We start from the raw sequence: 19,470 nt of genomic DNA on the forward strand, positions 1-19,470 counted from the left end.
AACCATTCCTAATGCCTATTCAACCCAAGGGGGAAAGGATCAGATTTGCTAATGAACTCTAGCTCAGCAACTTCACGTTCCAACTTCCCAGCAAATATTTTTTATTTAAATATGGCGACTGTAAGGTCATGACAGAATGAATCACTCCTCCATAGTTCTAAATGTTTCCATTTCTGTGCCTGACATGTCTCCATTTTTTCATTGCATACCCCCTTTGCATTCTGTTATGTACAAATCACATTTAAAACTTCCACAAAAAATTTCTAGGTTTTATGAATTCTGAAATTCTATAGCCCTACTGTGTATGCACAGAATTCTGAGCACAGAATGTAGCATTTTAGCTGTCATTTTTTTAACCAAAAGCAGGTTTCTAGTCCTTATTCAAATTGGCAGGTTTGTGTCAAAACATGTGAGCAAGCAACATCAGGCAAAATTTCCAAAACTAGCAGGTGATGTTGAGGTTTCTGAACCTCAAGAGTCCTAGCAACAAAGGTAATCAGTGCAAGGCAGAGATTTTTCTTCCTGTGATTAATGAAATCAGAACAGATTGTGTAAAATAACAAAACATATGTGCAATTCTTTAACTGGCATACTGTATTTAGATTGCAGATGTTGGATTATCAATGTGCAGAATTTTTTTCCTCTATCTCTAGTGCAGTTTTGCTCTGGATCTTGTAAGAAGTTTTTGACCTAATTAAAAACTGAAATGTTCAGCTTGTTTGTGCTGTTAAAAATGGTATATCCTATCTTTGAGACTAGTTCAATCCCCAATCGTTGAGAAGAAAACAGCAAAGCATCACTGCCTAAAAGCAGCGTGGATGGTGCTGAATTAGAGTGTTGCAAAGCTGTTACAAAACTGAAGGCAGTGGTATCAGTAGAAGGCATTCTGCCACAAAGTACATTGCTGAAAAATTCAGTAAGACACAACAAGAATATAATCAGAGGCTTATATACTGTATTGTTGTCCCACTGTAGATTGCAACTTGCTTCTATTAAATGCTATGTATATTGAAAGCATGTTACCATACCATACAGGCAGTGGCAGGATAATTTTTTCTTTAATGTTATTAGTTATGGGGAATTGAGTCTGACATATTTGAATAGAGTGTCACACTGGCCATTCTCCTATATTGTACTGACTCAGGCACCTGCACGATACATATCCATGTCAAATATGCAGTCTCTTTTCTGCCTTAACAAATGACTCTTCACTCATACAACTCTTTGACACTGAGGATAAAAATAATCAGGTGCCTTGATTATGTCTCAATGATTCTTAAATTGTCTGTCAATACTCAAAAGTGCATGGTCAATTACATCAATTACAACAAAGAATGATTGCTTTGAGCACTGGTGAACAGAATTATGTTATCAATCTCAGAGGACACCATTCTTCTCCCTTGTTCCTGATTGTGCTGCTTTATACACCTGCAGATCATCTATAGGCTTCCCAATCCCCAGGTCCCAGTGGGGGATTCCCCTGCTTTACAGGCTTCCCATGACCACCCTGTATTTCTAGATCTTGGGCAGGATCTGAAAACAGGTCCAGTTTTAAAATGTGTGTGTGCCTTTAAATTGGAGCAGGAAGTACTTCATGGGGAAGGGTTAGCAACAGCAGATCTCGTGAGAGTGCAGCGCCTCTGTTTGTTTTGCTTTCCTTTCGGACAAGTGAGTGTGTGTGTAAAAGAGCAGCGTAGCCCCTGTACTATCCAGACCAGAGACTCCTGCTTTGTTCTACTGCTTCAGACAAACACGGCTGCCCACTTGCACCAGAGACAGTTAAGCGTGTGTGTGAGTGAGATAGAGAAAACGGGGGGAGGGGAGGGAACTTATTCTCATAGGAAATAATGGAGACTTATTCTCATAGGAAATAATGGAGAATTGATCCACGGATATCTGGGGCTCTGTGGGGGCTGTTTTTTGAGGTTGAGGCACCAGATTTGCAGCATAGCATCCAGTATCTCTCCCCAAAATACCCTCCAAGTTTTAAAAAGATTGGACCAGGGGGTCCAATTCTATGAGCCCCGAAAGAAGGTGCCCCTATCCTTCATTGTTTCCTATGGAGGGAAGGGATTTAAAAGATGTGTGGTCCCTTTAAATGTGATGGCCAGAATTCCCTTGAAGTTCAATTATGCTTGTCACACCCTTGCTCCTGGCTCCACCCCCAAAGTCTCATGGCTCCACCCCCAAAGTCCCCAGATATTTCTTGAATTGGACTTGGCAACCCTAATCGTCTACCATTGGCAGCCTGATCTACAGCCCACTTGTGAAGTTCCTAAAGTGAAGCTGATTGACATTACAATTCTATGGGTAGTTATTCCAGTCTAATCCCATTGAAATAAATAGGTACAGACCGAAGTAACTCCATAGGATTTCAGCATTACTCTCACATCAGCAGAGTATGCAATTATTATTTATTTACTTCATTTATATCTAGGCTTCCCAACCCTCCTGCCCTGGCGGGGGACCCCCGAATTTTCAGCCTCCTCCCCCGCTCTTAAAAAATCTGGGGGCGGGGGGAGAGAGAACATACCTGTAGGCATCATGTTGTTTTACAGCTTGGGATCCGTTTTTAAAATGTGTCCCTTTAAGGCTGCACAGGAAACAGGAACGGCCCCTTCCTTTCTTTTCCTGTGCAGCCTTGCTTTCGTTTTCACAGCGAGCAAATTCTGCTGGAAGAAGACCAAGTACGGTAAGTATTTGTGTGTGTGTGTGTGTGAGAGAGAGGGAGGGGGCAGGGAGGGGGGATTCCCTGGTATGGAGGCCCTCCCCCCCTTTAGAAAGTGTGGGGGAGAAGGGAAATGTCTTCTAGGCACTCTATTATTCCTTATGGAGAACGATTCCCATAGAGAATAATAGGGAATTGATCCATGGGTATTGGGGGCTATTTTTTGAGGTAGAGGCACCAGATTTTTAGTATAGCAGCTAGTGCCTCTCCCCCAAAATACCCCCCAAGTTTCAAAAATATTGGACCAGAGGGTCCAATTCTGTGAGCCCCAAAAGATGGTGCCCCTATCCTTAATTATTTCCTATGGAAGAAAGGCATTTAAAAAGGCGTGCTGTCCCTTTAAATGTGATGGCCAGAACTCCCTTGGAGTTCAATTATGCTTGTCACATCCTTGTTCCTGGCTCCACCCCCAAAGTCTCCTGGCTCCGCCCCCAAAGTCCCCAGATTTTTCTTTAATTGGACTTGGCAACCCTATTTATATCTTACATTTCTCTTCAATGGGAACCAGGACTTTTTTTGTAGCAGGAACTCCTTTGCATATTAGGCCACGCCTCTGATGTAGCCAATCCTCCAAGAGTTTACAGGGCTCTTAGTACAGGGCCTACAGTAAGCTCCAGGAAGATTGGCTACATCAGGGCTGTGTGGCCTAATATGCAAAGGAGTACCTGCTACAAAAAAAGTCCTGGTGGGGAAACAAAGTAGTTTACATTCTTCTCCTTTGTATCTCAGAATAGCTCTGCAAGGTAGTTCAGGACAAAAGTGTTTGAGTGGCCCAAGGCCAGCACGCTTCCATGGCATAGTGGGGATCTGAACCTGGGTCGCAAAGGTCCTTGTCTGGTCCTCAAAGCACTATACCACTTTTCAAATTCAAGATTATTATATCTTTTGCCTTAGTTCAGTATATTGCAGATGCAGTATACACAAGCTGGTATACAAACTATTGCACAAAGAACCATATGAGGTAACTTGTATTTAAAGTGTCGCATTACATTGCTAAATATGGTCTGCTATGTTCCTATCAAGGTGTACATGTTTTTCCCAAGTATATTATATCTGTTGTAAACTGAAATTTATTTTGCTTGTCCTCAAAATAAGCCTATTTTGCGGCTTATTGACACCCCATTTTACAGATGGAAATGTGAGGCTGAAAGATAGCTTGACTTGCTCTCAGTCTCAACTGCTCAGGGATTTGAACACGTCTATCTTTGGTCCTTTTGCAAAAGATAAATGAACCTTTTAAAATAAAAGCAACCTGCATAATGTACATTAAAAATGTTAATGATTGTTTCAGTTTTTCAATAAGTAGTCCCACAATTTCCTAGTGCAGGACAAGACACTCCCCAGAAGAGAAGCCAAGACTAAGATCTGCAGTTCCTTGGGGGAAGGGGGGTGTTTCAGTTTTTTCTAAGACAAAGAAAGCACATGTCCTCTAGAAAACGTCTGCCCACTAATAAAATTGAATAGTCACATTTTGGGAACCTGTTATAGAAATTACAAACAGCAGTCTTTCAAATTATATCCTTAGGAACTTTGAGATGCTATTTCTCTGTTTTTGTTTTTAAGTGTTATTTTTATGATTAATCTGAAGGGGGAAAAGCTGAGTAAATATTTTAAAATAAACATATTATTTTTCAAAATGATGCTAGAGACAAAAAAAATGTCCTTGTAGACCAATCCTGTTCTTCATTCTGTTTACTCAAAAGACAGTCCCAATGAATTTAATTACTCTTTCATGATCCAAGTGTGCATGTGATGGTTGCCTTGGTATCATCTGAACACATGAAGTTGTCTTCTACTGAGTCACACCTGTGAGCTTCTGCATGCAATCAGATGCTCTGCCACTAAGCCATGGCCCCCCACCTGATTGTGAAAGCCCACTGAGTGTGGTGAACCTCACAGGCTCCCAAATACTAAAACATCACTGAGCAATGAATCAGCCTATGAAGACTGATCTCCATAATCACTGTGTGCACTGTCAGTACAATACTGTTAATATTCCCTCTCGGGACGAGGTGGTATAGTTTGAACTGCAGCTAGGTGACTGAAGAATTGTGGATTCCAAATCAACAGACAACATGAGAACATGGGAAAGATAAAAACAAAACAAAATATGTTCTGTCTGGAGCAGCACAAATGCATTCAGTCTTTCAATCCGCTGTGATATCAGCGCTTTTGTTGTTTGCTTAATTGAAGTTCGACTCTGTCATTAGCAGCTCCATCGTGTGTCATTCACTTCTTTCAAATGAATTTGTCTTAAGTGTAAATGATATTCCTGCTCTTCTGGGGAAATTGCATAGCAACGGAAAACACCATTTCTGAAACAGTGTCTCTGCTGTCATGATTCAATCCAATCACCCCCAAGTTTCTTATCTTCACAGTTTCTCTATTGGAGCTAGGACAGTATCAAAAGACCAAATCTGAAAGGCCTTGCGATGACAGCTGCTTGGAAAAGCTCCTAATGAAATGTTGATGAAAGATGAGAAATATTTAATAGAAGCAGATGTCTCTTTTCAAATCAATTCCACTCAAACTTTACTGTATCGTTTTCATGACTCTGTCAATGGTCTCAGAATTTGGAACCAAGACAACACTATATATATATTATCTCTAAACAAATCAGATAAACCATGCCCAATACATTTAGAATATCCTGGAAGGGAAGGGCAAGAATTACAGGGGAAAGTCGGGATTAAGACTAAAGCAACAATGGGATCAAGCTCTCACAGAGGGGATGTAGGTGTCTGTACCTTTAAGAAGAGAATGCTAAAGACCACTTTTGCTGAATCCCATGTAATTCCATAAACCTTGAAGTCTGGTGACAGTAAAGTTATATTTCAGAGGATAGCTGTTTTGGTCTGCAGTAGAATAGCCACATTTGAGTTCAGTAGCACCTTAGAGACAACAAGATTGGGGAGGGGGGTGGTATATGCTTTCAAGTGTCAGTGCTCCCTTAGTCAGATTTGCTGGTCTCAAACGTGCTACTGTATTCAAATCTTGCTACTCAAGTCATATTGCCTCTGATAAAAAGTAGCTGTTTTCTAAAAAGTAGGTTTATGTGATTCTAAACGGTGAGGACAGCCACAATGTGTTGCTCCCTGCAGCCACAAGTGAATGGCAGCAAAAAAGATGTTAATTCAGTTCAAACCTTTATTGGCATAAAAGTAATCAGGGCTTTTTTTGAGCCGATGTTAGTTGAACTGATGTTAGTTCAGTTCAGACCTTTATTGGCATAAAAGCAATCAGGGCTTTTTTTGAGCAGGAACACAGTTCCGGCTGGCTTGGCATCAGGAAGTGTGGTTTAATATGCAAATGAGTCCCTGCTAGGCTTTTTCTACAGGAAAGCCCTATGTGAAACAATGGTGACATCATGGGGGTGTGGCCTAATATGCAATGAGTTCCTGCTGGGCTTTTCCTACAAAAATAGCCCTGAAAGCAATAATGATTCACAATCAAAAGTAGGTACAAAGGCCTGAAGTATAGTAAGAAGAATACGTAAAGCAATCAATTAAAATGGCAGCTAATAATACTAATCAAGAGTAGACACCCAGCAATTAAAATACAATAGTATGCCTTTCCATAAAAGAGTTTTTCTTTTAGTAAATACATTGTGTTGGAGATATTCAGCTAAAAATTGTCTATGTTGTGAGGCCAGGAAAGGACATTCTAAAATAATATGGGATATAGAATCAAGGACCTAATTCACATGGGCATAATCTATTTTGGAGAGGTATCTGTCTGATGGGAACTGTTGATGGGAAGGCATTTAAACATGCTAGAGTAAAAGTCTGACAATGGAATGGGGAATCTAAAGTAAAAAAATAATGGGGTATCTTCCCATGTCTTTGGAGTATACCTAGATTGGCTGCAGAGCAAACAGGGTATGTGATATCAAGAAATAATTTAGTGCTAATTTACACCTCAACTTAAGATAGCATTTTCAGAGCTTTTTTTAAAAAAAAAAATTGGCAAGTTGAAGCTCTGGGAGACCTTGATTCAGACCATGACCATGGTGCAAGGAGATTGTATGGAGTTTCTTCTGCAGTGATTTTCTGACCTTAAATAACCCCACCAATCTGGTATTCACCAGGAGGAAAAATATAGGTTTTCCTTGTATGTTTACATTTGTGAATCCCCCAGGCTTCAGTCCTAGAAACTCTTTCCTGGAGTAAGCCCCATTGACTCAAATGGGACTTACTTCTAAGTAGACCAGTTTAGGCTTGTTCTCCCAGTGTTTAATCTAGTTTAAAGGCTTCAGTTACACCACAGAAGGGACATGGCACTGTCCATAATGTGAGGTTAACATAAGAACATAAGAGAAGCCATGTTGGATCAGACCAGTGGCCCATCCAGTCCAACACTCTGTGTCACACAGTGGCCAAAATAATAATAATAATAATAATAATAATAATAATAATAATAATAATAATAATAATAAATACACACACATATAAATACACACTGTGATTAATAGCCACTGGTGGACCTCTGCTCCATATTTTTATCTAACCCCCTCTTGAAGCTGCCTATGCTTGTAGCCGCCACCACCTCCTGTGGCAGTGAATGCCACATGTTAATCACCCTTTGGGTGAAGAAGTACTTCCTTTTATCTGTTTTAACCTGACTGCTCAACAATTTCATCAAATGCCCAGGAGTTCTTGTATTGTGAGAAAGGGAGAAAAGTACTTCTTTCTCTACTTTCTCCATTCCATGCATTATCTTGTAAACCTCTATCATGTCACCCTGCAGTCGACGTTTCTCCAAGTTAAAGAGCCCCAAGCGTTTTAACCTTTCTTCATAGGGAAAGTGTTCCAAACCTTTAATCATTCTAGTTGTCCTTTTCTGGACTTTTTCCATAATATCCTTTTTAAGGTGCGGTGACCAGAATTGCACACAGTATTCCAAATGAGACAGCACCATCGATTTATACAGGGGCATTATGATACTGACTGATAATAATAATAATAATAATAATAATAATAATTTTTTTTATTTATACCCCGCCCTCCCCACCAAGGCAGGCTCAGGGCCAGCATGGCGTTGGCCTTTTTTATTGCAGTCGCACACTGTCTTGACATTTTCAGTGAGTTATTTACTACGACCCCAAGATCTTTCTGTTGGTCAGCCTCTGCCAGGTTCTATTTCATTTTGTTTCTCAGACCTTAAGCAGATGTTATGAATACATGAGAATAACAAATGCTGAACATTGTGGGGGGAGCTGAAGTGCTGAACAATCTAAGGTACAACCTGCTTTGCCTACTGCTTGCTTCTGTTGTAACTTCCAGCTCATTTCCAGTGCATTTTTTTAAAGAGATGTCAACCAATCAATCAATTTAACTAAATGTGCTGATAACCTATATATGTACCCTTTGATATATGGAAGAATTAAAAACAATTAGCAAACAAAAGCTATTCCATTATTAAAATAATGGCTTGTTTTATTCATTTTGTTCTCTATTCCTTTTTATGGCAACATACCTGAACCAAAATAGCCTTGAAAAATGAACAAGTGTATCCTTAACTCTTAGCTTTCCCAATTAAAATTTGTCCTCACTGATTAAAATTGGCCCCTGATTTTGTTGATTAGCTTGCCAATTAAACTGATTAAAGCAGGCAACCCTAATTTTTTTTTCTTCTTAATCAAAGTCACCATTTCAAAATAAAGGTCTGTTGCTGCTTTAAGCTTCTGGTGGTCTACCAATGCTCCTACAGTAACAGATTAACATTATTGACTCTCATTTTCCCATGCTATGACTTCTCCTGTGTCTTAGAACACAAAATACATTTTTATTGCCTATTGTTTTATGGATATTTTAATTCAGCACATTTCTATAGAGCCCAGGTGGGCAAACCAGGAACTTTGAAATAGTAGAACAAAGTTTGAATCTAGAGGCACCTTCAAGACCACCAAAATTTTATTCAAGGTATACAGACTATGCTCTTCTTCTAATGTGATTTATTTATTTACTGTATTGATCAGCCATCTTTCTTGTTAAGACCAAAGGTGAGTTACAGAATTATTTCTTTTGAAAAACCTCTAATGCAAAGATGAATTAGACCACTGAACAATAAATAATGAACACTTGTGGGGAGAGTGGGATACAAGTCAAACAAAATCAGGGCTTTTCTTGTAGAAAAAGTCCAGCAGGAACTCATTTGCATATTAGGCCACATCCCCTGACATCACCATTGTTTCACACAGGACCTTTTTGTTGAGAAAGCACAGCAGGAACTAATTTGCATATTAAGCCACACACTCTGACACCAAGTCAGCCAGAACTGTGTTCCTGTGCATTCCTGCTCAAAAAAAAGCCCTGAATAAAATAATGTTTTAAATTAAAAATTTGATTATACCATTAGAGAAGAATTTATAAAAACAGTGTGATGTACTGTAAACAATACAGCAAGAAAGGAAAGGGAAGAGGGAGAGGAAACTGCTTAACATTTCCAGTGACAGTTTAAACTATAACCCTGTTCCATTTTGTCATCTTCTTGTAAAAATACCCTCCTGAACAATTCTGTTTGATACATTTTGTTAAATTATAGACATGCTGGATGCTGGAATCTCTCTGACATCAGATGGGCCAATCAATGAATTGTCCAATTGAACTGGCAAAATATTCTGTAAGCTTTTGAGCTCACCAGGACTCTTCATCAGGTCGATGTTATGAAGCTTTAAAAAGATAAAGGTCAAAAAGTAGATTCTGTAAGCCATGGATGTGGCATGCATCATCTGAGGGATGCAAATGGACAATGTGTATAAGAACTTGAGGAAATATGGGAATTGCTCCCAGAGAATATAATGATGGCCACAGCCATAGATTGCTTTAAAAGGGGATTAGACAGATTCATGGAGGATACTAGGCATGGACAATGTGTATAAGAGCAGTAGTTAACATCATGGCCTGAAAAATCTGCTTTTCATCCTTCATCTTTTTTCATTTTTGTAATTTACAACCTGGTGAATTTGAATGCCCGAAGAATATTTTCTGTCCATGTGGTTGTTCCTATTAAAAAAATCTTACACATATTTTAGTTTTGGATTTTGCATGGATCAATAGGGCTATACGAGTGTGTCTGGAATCACGTGTGGAGCCACTGAAGGATAATATGACTAGTCTTGTATGTTAACACAATTTGACACCAGAACAGGTTCAGGGAATTTTTGTCACCTCTAGCAATATGTAACCACTGACTCCTGTGTTGCCCCCACAGCCCCTCCCCAGATAGCCATGTGTTTGAGATTCTGTGGCTTAGTACAGTCAGAGACTTGAAAAAAATATGGAAATTGCTCCAGAGAATACAATGATAGCCACAGCCATAGATGGCTTTAAAAGGGGATTAGACAGATTCATGGAGGGTACTAGGCATGGTCACTAAAGAGAATCACCATATTCAGAGGCAGTAAACTTCTGAATACCAGTGCCAGGAGTAGGGATGCGCATTTGGCTATATCTGGTCCAAATATATATAATAAAACTACCTATTGTCATTTTTCAGATATAGTCCAGTCCCCAGATGGCATCCAGGATTCTATCCAGGTCCCAAAAATCCCAGAAATATTCAGGAATAGTTAGAGACGTTGGGAATGAATGTTTTAAGATTTAAGGGTGTCTATGGTTGCAGTCAGGCGAGCAGTTTGCAGTGATGTATTATCATTTCTTTTGTGGATTTAAGGAGCAGGATCAGATGACAATATTTGCCTTCCGTGTCCTTGTCATCAGTGCCCCACCTTGACCCGCTATGGAAGTCAGGTAATCAGGCACTAGGGAAAGTCTGGCATTTATGGACATTCCATATTTCTGGGCATCTGAACTCCCCCATCATAATTTGAAATTATATGGAAAGTCTGAACTGGCAGCTCAATATCTGCCATTTTTAAAAATTATTTATTTTGAATTGCTGCCAATACGCATATAAGCACATGAGTACTTAAACTCGTGTGTTTTCCTTGTTTGTTTTTTTTTTAAATATACTGATTGATTGATCTTTATTCCTTCCTTCCCAAACAAGCTTAAGAATTAGGCTTCCCAACCCTCCCGCCCTGGTGGGGGACCCCAGGATTTCCAGCCTCTTCCCGCGCTCCCCAACAAAACGAAAGCAGGGGGAGGGGGGAAACGGCAAAAAGGAGTGTGGCCCGGCAGTGAGTGGCAGGGGCGGCGGGACTGCGGTGATTGTCCCAAGCTGGCCGCCCTTTGGCCGCTTTTTGCCTTGCTCCCCCCCTTCGGCGGCTCCCGCGGGGAGGAGGGGGCATCTGGGCCGGGCTGGCTCCTCAGCCTCGTCCTGCCTGCCTTCCTCCCTCAGCCCCGCAGGCCCAGCAGGCCGCCTGCCTGCCTCCCGGCCCCTCTTGCCTCCAGTGCCGCCTCTCGTGGGCAGGCCCGCACCGCCGCCTCCCTCCCTGCTTTGCAGCTCTCCTCGCCACGGCCCCTTCACTTTTTGACAGAGAGCCTCCACGCTGGAGAAGGAGGGCTCAGTGCCCTCAGGCATGATGAGGAGGCCCCGCCGCGGGCTGCCACCAGCCGCCGCCAGGCCCTGAGAGGGCCCCGCTCTGCCTTCCATTCATGGGGCGCTGGTGGTCGGGGCCAGCGCTGACACTGGCCTTGGCTTGGGCCCTGGCCGGCCTGGGAGCCTGGAGCCGTGCTGAGGGTGAGCCGGGCACTGCGGGGAAGGTGGCCGGGTGGCCCTCTTGGGAAGCGGGGAGAGGAGGGGAATGCCTGCTGCTGAGCATGCTGTCGGGGAGAGAGAACAGCTCCCGTAGGGGATAATGGAGGGTGGATCTGGGACTGTGGCCTTGGCGTTTGAGGCAGAGGGACCAGATTTTCAGCATGGCACCTGGTGCTTCTCTCCAAAATGCACCCCAAGTTTCAAAAGGATTGGGCCAGGGGGGTCACTTCTGCAAGCCCCCAAAGATGGTGCCCCCATCCTCCATTATTTCCAGAGGAGGGGAGGCATTGAAAAGGTGTGCGGTTCCTTTAAATGTGATGGCCCTTTGGAGTTCAATCATGCTTGTCACAACCTTGCTCCTGGCTCCACCCCCAAAGTCTCTTGGCTCCACCCCCAAAGTCCCCAGATATTTCTTGCATTGGACTTAGCAACCCTATTAAGAATCATTGTAAAAAACTTTCCAAATAGCACATTCAGTGGTTGAAGCACTGCCTCACCACCAGATAAGCACACATGGAAACCACCTCAGGGTGTGCTGGATGGATGGTCCTTTCCACAACAATTTAAACCAGTGCACTAAGAGGCACACCGAAACTGTGTGTCAAGCCTCCAACGTGATTGCAACCTGTATCTTCCTGGAGCATAGTATCAGCTTACCATGTTGGCTTTGACTCTGTACTTTCGAAATGGTTCTGTTAGTCTGTCAACACTGTATACTTTGCATGAATTGCTTCATGTTGGGGTTGCAGTGGATTTTTCAGTTTGACATTGCTCTTGATTCTTAAGTTGTACATTGGCTCAGATTTTCTGTTTGTACATTTGTTAGGCTTTCAACACCAGTCCTTTTCATTTGCTTGGATGACTATCTGGTTTGACATTTGTTGGACTTTCAGGTTGTAGACTTGCTGTCTTAGGCTTCTTGGTTCTGTCTGCTTCAAGAGGCTTTTGGCCAGGGATTGCTTTGCTTGCTATTGTGACTTTGGCTATTCTTTGCCCTGGAGAAAGCATGGAATTCCCTCTCCCATAGCAAACAATGGAAAATGGCTGGGGGCACCTGGTTCAGAAGCCCATAGAATTTGATCTTTTAGTCCAATTCCATTTAAATTTTGTACTTATCTGCTGAAATGGTGGCCCATTCTTTCCAAAGAAAAGTACTTCCAGCCCTCTGGAAAGATTCTCCATAGGTAATAACAGAGCCAAATAATATTGGAATTCCCCTCCCAAAAGAAAAAATGGATCTGAATATCAAACCAGTATTTAGAACTCTGAAAACTGGGAATACCATTTATTTTATTTTTTTTGCTCCCTGAAATACAAATCTGAAAAATACCAATTTTTTTCAAGTTGCATTTCCCTAGCCAGGAGGCAACAGCCTCTATGCTTTATTGTGAACTTTTGGAGTAACTGGTTGGCCACTGTGTAAAACAGATTGCTGGACTAAATGAATAACTGCTCTGATTCAGCAGGTTCATGTACTCCTAGGGAGGCTTACTTCTGGCACAGCATGTATACGTGTTTCCCTGGGATCCATGGTTAGTTCTGCACATACAATGGATGTGCACATGGGCACGTCATATGCATGTTACACAAGAATCAGTTTGGGTAACACCTTCTATGCCACTTGTGTCCAAGCCCAGTCACTGTGACAATGCTGGAACTTGGCCAGTTGCAGAATAGGTCAAAGAGGTGATGCTCTTTGCATTCCAAGTGAACTGAGTTTCTGCAATACATTGGTAGCCTCCTCATTACGCTGCCCTAGTCACTTGGGTGATTGGAGTAGAGAACTGGCTCTGTATTAGGTACTCAAAAGTAGTACACTAGAGAATTGGCTACAATTCCCTGGCATGTGCCAACCAAGTCTACCCTTTCCTTCACACTTTTGATGCTGACCATGGAAACAATGGTGTTCAAATGGTAAATACATCTGCTGCATTTTGAATCAATTTAACACTGTTGGGAAGAAACTGCCTCGGTAGAACATTTTTTCTTTACAATCCAAACACATTTCACAAAGAAACTGCTTGTTAGAGAATTTTCAAGAATTTGGACTGCTGCAATATTTGTCATTGGGGCACATGATTATAAACATATCAAAAGTGTACACATGACTCAAGCATGACTTTTTCCTTTAAAAATAGCAACAGAATTAGAGAGGGGCAGCATGGAAATGGGCAGGTAGAAAATGTATTTGAAATGGTATACAGTAAGGTTCATTCAGTGCTCTCTGACATATAAAAAGTTTGTGATTCCTCTCTACCAGAAACTCAGCTTTCAGGTAAAGGTACATGAGATTAATTTAGATTGGTATCTTCCAGCAGAATCAAAGTACTTCTAAGGAAGTAGCTCTCTGTTTCTTGCTTTCACAAGCGATCACAGCCAGTCAGAATAATTTCTCAAAAAAATGATCTTATAAGTTTGGAGCTGTATCGTCTCAGGGGGGTTGCTCTGCTGTTCATCATGGGATGAAAACAAACAAACCCTTATGCCAAAAGGATATTTTAAGAAGCAGGCCAAATTCAGCAGTTGTTTTCAACTGATCATTACTAGTGTTCTATGGAAATGTGGCCAGGGGTGGGGATATGGCTTTAATATACAATTTCCTGGACTGTGTTCTTATTCACAGAAGACTCTTCACCTTTAACTGTTCATTAATTCATCACAGAATATTAGAAACTGCTAAGGAAAGCATTTATAGATTAGATAAATACTCTTATCTAATCTAAAGATTCTGTGTACAGCAAGTGTGTTGGGTTTCTTCTGCTTATTTTGGGGTTTTTTGGAGTAAATTCAGCTAGGCTAGCCTGATCTTGCCAGATCTCAGAAGCTAAGCAGGTTCAACCTTGGCTAGTGTGTGGATGGGAGACATTGAAGGAATACCAGGGTAATGATGGCAAATCACCTCTGAATTTCTCTTGCCTTGAAGACCCTAAAGGGTTGCCATAAAGCAGAGATGACTTGACAGCAAATATACATATATTAACAAGGAACATAGGTAATCTCATAGCACACTTATTGTACTGTGCTTGGTGATGATTTCCAAACCAGTCACACCAGAGAAATTGGATATAGCAATCAAAAATTGACAGTAGCCCCAGTGGCTCATTAGAGAAAATCCAAAATCAACAGTAGCATAATACTTTTTATTAGGATCAACTAAAGCATCACAAAGTAGTGAACAAATTCAGCAGAGCATTGCCTCAGACGGGGATGTTCAGCAAAAAAATAAAAAGGGGGGATGGTAAGAGACTATGTTCCTGAACTGATGAAAAAGCCCTTAGCTGCAGTTTGTAATAGTCTTAAGATAAAGTGCAGAAACTCTGATGCAGATTTAATAAGGTTAGATCTTGCTGTGCCTAATTTAATGAAAATGATTTCAGATTGCACAAAAGGCAGTTATTTGGATCCATCTCTAACATTAACTGGAACACAGGTTCCTGGCAAGTAGATAAGGCCACCAGCTCCCTAGCATTTCCCACTGCCACTGTGAGCAGCATTGGAGGGGGGGAAATAAAGGGCTATCAGCCCACAGAATTATGTGGCTTCCAAAAAAACTTGGATATGATGTTATACCTCCCTAGGAATTGGGCAAAACTGTATGGTAAAACTATAGAGTTTTCAGCCATTCCTAGAGAGAACTGGTGTCACTTCTCCTCTCTATGAGTTACCAAAAACAGACAGTTCTTATCAGGGGTCATTTTGTAGAAAAATAGATGCTGGAATGTATTAGCATATGCTGCCCCCCCACACACACCAGCCAAAAGCAACCCATCGCGGGAAAGGAGTCCCAGGCCTCAAACACCTGGGGCTTTCCTTGACCACTGCCCCGCCAGTCAAAAGACCAACAAGCCACCCGGTGCCCAAAATCACATAAGACGTGGAGAAAGGGTAGTGTAGACTTCTTCAGGGATTACTGAGGGCTGCTGGGGGCGTGGCAAAGCCCCTGGTGGCTGGTTGGCTGCCCGCTCTCCTAATCCAGGGATTGTTATTCAGCTGAACCTACTATTCAATGGACAAGGTGGGGGGGGGGAGAGGGGGAACCATCAGAAAGGTTCAGGAGCTGCACTCCTTTGCGCTCCTGCTGAATTCAAAGCCTGGTTCTTAGAGAGGCTTGATAGCACTTCTAAGTATTCCTGGAAGTGATGTCATACTATCAGCCAGTGACCACCCCTCATATCCCTGCTAGGCTTCCCAACCCTCCCGCCCTGGCGGGGGACCCCAGGATTTCCACCCTCTTCCCCCGCTCCCCAAAAAAACAGAAGCGGGGGAGGGGGGAAACAGCACCGGGGTGCCCCCCTTTCCCCTCTCCTAAGACTTCACAGAGACAGTTGACCCTTACAGGGCCAGTGGCAGCCCGTCCCTGATTGGATGGGGGTATGGCAAAAGGGGGGCGGGGAGAAACCACACAGGAAAAGATGCTCGCCTCACCAAGCCTTGCCTCTGCGGCGCGAGGCACTCCCCGGCCCCACCTACTAAATCGCCGCTCTCTTTTCCGCCTCCCTCCGTCGGCACCGCCTCCTCTCAGCGACTGGAGCGCGAGGAAGGGAAGGGGGGGGGGAGAGAGAGGAGAGCGTTCCCAACCCTGCCTGATGGACATTTTGACGGTAAGAGAGATCCTGCTCCACGAGGATTGTTTGCTCTTCCTGCCGCCGCCGTGAGGCTCTTCTCCCTTTGAACTTTTGCGGCCGGCGGGAAGCCGGTAAAGGGGCGCGCGAGTTTCTTTCGCCTCCGTCTCCCCGCGGCAACGAAGCTGGATGGCTGGCGGGAGCAGCGAGAGTGATGGGAGCCCCCTTTCTCGTGGTGGTGGCGGGGGGGAAGTGTCCCTTTAAATGTGAGGGCCAGAACTCCCTTGGAGTTCAATTCTGCTTATCACACCCTTGCTCCTGGCTCCGCCCCCAATGTCTCCTGGCTCCACTCCCAAAGTCTCCTGGCTCCACCCCCAAAGCCCCCAGATATTTCTTTAATTGGACTTGGCAACCCTAATCCCTGCCCACCAGTCTCCTGCTGGCTGCCAGGCAGGGCCTGCAAAGAGGCCTGGAGTTCTCCCAGAATTACGAATGATCTCTGGACTACAGAGGTCAGTTTCCCTGGAGGAAATGGCAGTTTTGGAGGACAGACTCTATGGAATTAAATATCCCTTGTAGTCTCTTCCATAAATTCTCTCCTTCCCAGGCTCTGCTCCCAAATATCCAGAAATTTCTCAAGAAAAATTGGCAACCCTTAGGGCAAGGTTCAATGGGTGATGGCTGGCTGAGAAGAAGCACAGAAACATATATTGTCCTCATAGAAGACGAAGAGGGGCAAAGATGCAATCCTAGGAAGCATAATAGCTCATGTGGAGAGATGTAGGTGGGTTGAAACAAGCACATGTTAGTCAGTAGGGAACAGGAAGAGAACCTTCTTGCAAGCATGAACTTGCTCAGTAGAGTTAATAAGAGTAAATGCACAACCAGCAGTAGGGTAAGAGAGAGAAAGCAGGGTGACGGGTAAAAGTAGCTAAAAGCAGAGGTGAAAGGATCTGATGGGAAGCCAGTTTGTTGGCACAGAGCGTGAAAGGAAGAAAACTGGCAAAGACTATAGGCATCACAGCCAAGTCCATTCCAAGGACAATGGTGAAAACATTTCTGATAAGATACAAGAAGAATCACAGTTAGTTTACTCCAGCATTGACAATAGTGAAATAAACTGCCTAAAAACCCGAAGGTAAAGCAAAGATGCAGTTCTTTTCTAAAAAATTAACATTACACACACCATGACATCACTTCTGAGGAAACCTAGAAGCGATGTTGGGTAACTCTAGAAAACTCTATGGTTTTAACAAAGAGTTTCTGACAATTTAATATAGAGTTTCTAGCTACCCAACATCTTTTTGGGGTTTTCTGGAAATGACATAATGGCATATGTAATACCATGCCCTTATGTCTCCTTCTGCTAAAATCCCACCTTCAGAACCTGGAAACCCTACTATGGGTTGCAAACAAAAGACTCTAAAGGAGACCACTCTCTTAGGACCAGTGTTGCAGCCCAGACCCAAGACAACCAAAAATGAAAGTAATCAGCTGTGAAGAAATGTGGGTATATTTCGTCGAGGTCTACCACTAAGTCTACAGGCTGTGCTAAAGAGAACTACTCTAGTAAAAGAGAGACTCATCTACTTCTCTTCCGTCTGTCTGGCTGTCACTGAAGTTGGAAGGAGGGTGAGATTCCTCCTAAGTGGGATCTTACCCCCGCCCCCAAAGGGATTACTCAGGTAGTTACACATAGTTCTTAGCAAAACTGGAAATTTTAAGTTGTATTAGGGTTCCCAAGTTCAATTCAAGAAATATCTGGGGACTTTGGGGGTGGAGCCAGGAGACTTTGGGGTGGAGCCAGGAGACATTAGGGGTGGAGCCAAGATCAAGGCTGTGACAATCATAACTGAACTCCAAAGGGAGTTCTGGCCATCACATTAAAAGGATGGCCAGTACGGAAGGAGTACAAGACACAAGAGGGCTCGCCCCCCCTTCCAGCCTGTGTCCCATCCCAAGGATGGCAGGGCCAAGTGGAGACACTCGCCTCCGTCCCTGGTGATGTGCAACGCCAGGTCCATAAATAATAAAACCTCAGTCCTGCAAGAATTTTTCACCAGGCAGGACATGGACCTGGCTTGCATGACGGAAACCTGGGTGCGGGAGGGGGAGACAGTTGCTCTCTCCCAAGTAGCCCCGCCCGGGTTCTCCGTCCTCCACCAGGCCCAGACTAGCGGGCGGGGGGGAGGGGTGGCCTTTTTCATGCGGGAGGATTGCTCCTTCAGGATACTTCCGCCACCAGAGATCAAGGGCGTGGAGTGTCTGGGCCTGGAATGGGACGCTGGGGAAAGTTTGGCAATCTGGCTGGTGTACCGTCCGCCTAACGCACCAGCCAGTGCCCTGCCGTCCCTGATGGAGGCGGTAACAGGCTGGGCATTGGAGCACCCTTGATTTATAGTCTTGGGTGACTTCAACATCCATGCTGAGGATGCAGCTTCCACTCGTGCGACGGACCTAGTGCTTTCCATGGCAGCACTGGGACTTTCCCAATATGTAACAGCGCCCACGCACCAGGCTGGGCACACACTAGACCTGATCTTTGCGGAGGGAGTAACAGTGGGTCAGATATCTGCCGAGGCAGTGCCATGGTCTGACCACCAGGTCCTGAAAGCCCGTGTGGACATGCCACCCCTGTCCCATTTAGGCGGTGAGCAGATTTTGGCTCGCCCGGTAGTCAGATGGACCCACTGCGGCTTCAGATGGCTATGCAAGACCCTTGGCCCACCGGCGACTCGTTGGTTGAACTAGTGGAGACCTGGAATAACCGGCTCTCCAAGGCCATCGACGAAATCGCTCCCAGACGTCCTCTTCATCCTCGATCACGATCCGCTCCGTGGTACACCCCGGAGCTACGATCGATGAAACGACGATTAAGACGACTAGAGAGACAATGGCGCCACGCTCGTGGCGAAGCTACGAGAACATCATATAGGTCATTTATGAGGGCCTATGAGATGGCTATTCGGACTGCAAAGAAGGAACACTTTGCATCCAGAATCGCATCTGCGACCTCGCGCCCAGCACAATTGTTTAGTATAATTCGGTCATTAACAGAATTGCCGCAGGGCAAACAAAATAATAGAGAATTGGAAATAGGCTGTGAGGCTTTTGCGAACTATTTCGCAGATAAGGTCTCATCACTCCGACACGACTTACCCGCCATAATTAATACAGTAGGTGAACTTGGGGCACCGAGCACGTCTTCTGGTTCAATTCTGGACTCCTTCAGTCCACTCAGTCTGGAGGAAGTCGACACGATTCTTGCAGCTGTACGCCCTATGACCTGTAGGTTAGATCCGTGCCCGTCTTGGGTTATAAAGGCTAGCCAAACGTGGCTACGTGAACCACTACAGGACATTATCAACAGTTCCCTGACTGAAGGGATCTTTCCCACACCTCTTAAAGAGGCAGTGGTCCGTCCCCTCTAAAAAAAACCATCAGCAGACCCGGCCACATTGGCGAACTATCGGCCGGTGTCAAACCTTCCCTTTCTGGGTAAGGTCATAGAGTGGGCGG

This window comes from Heteronotia binoei, chromosome 4 (genome assembly GCF_032191835.1).
Source record: "Heteronotia binoei isolate CCM8104 ecotype False Entrance Well chromosome 4, APGP_CSIRO_Hbin_v1, whole genome shotgun sequence".
Classification (NCBI taxonomy): Eukaryota; Metazoa; Chordata; class Lepidosauria; order Squamata; family Gekkonidae; genus Heteronotia; species Heteronotia binoei.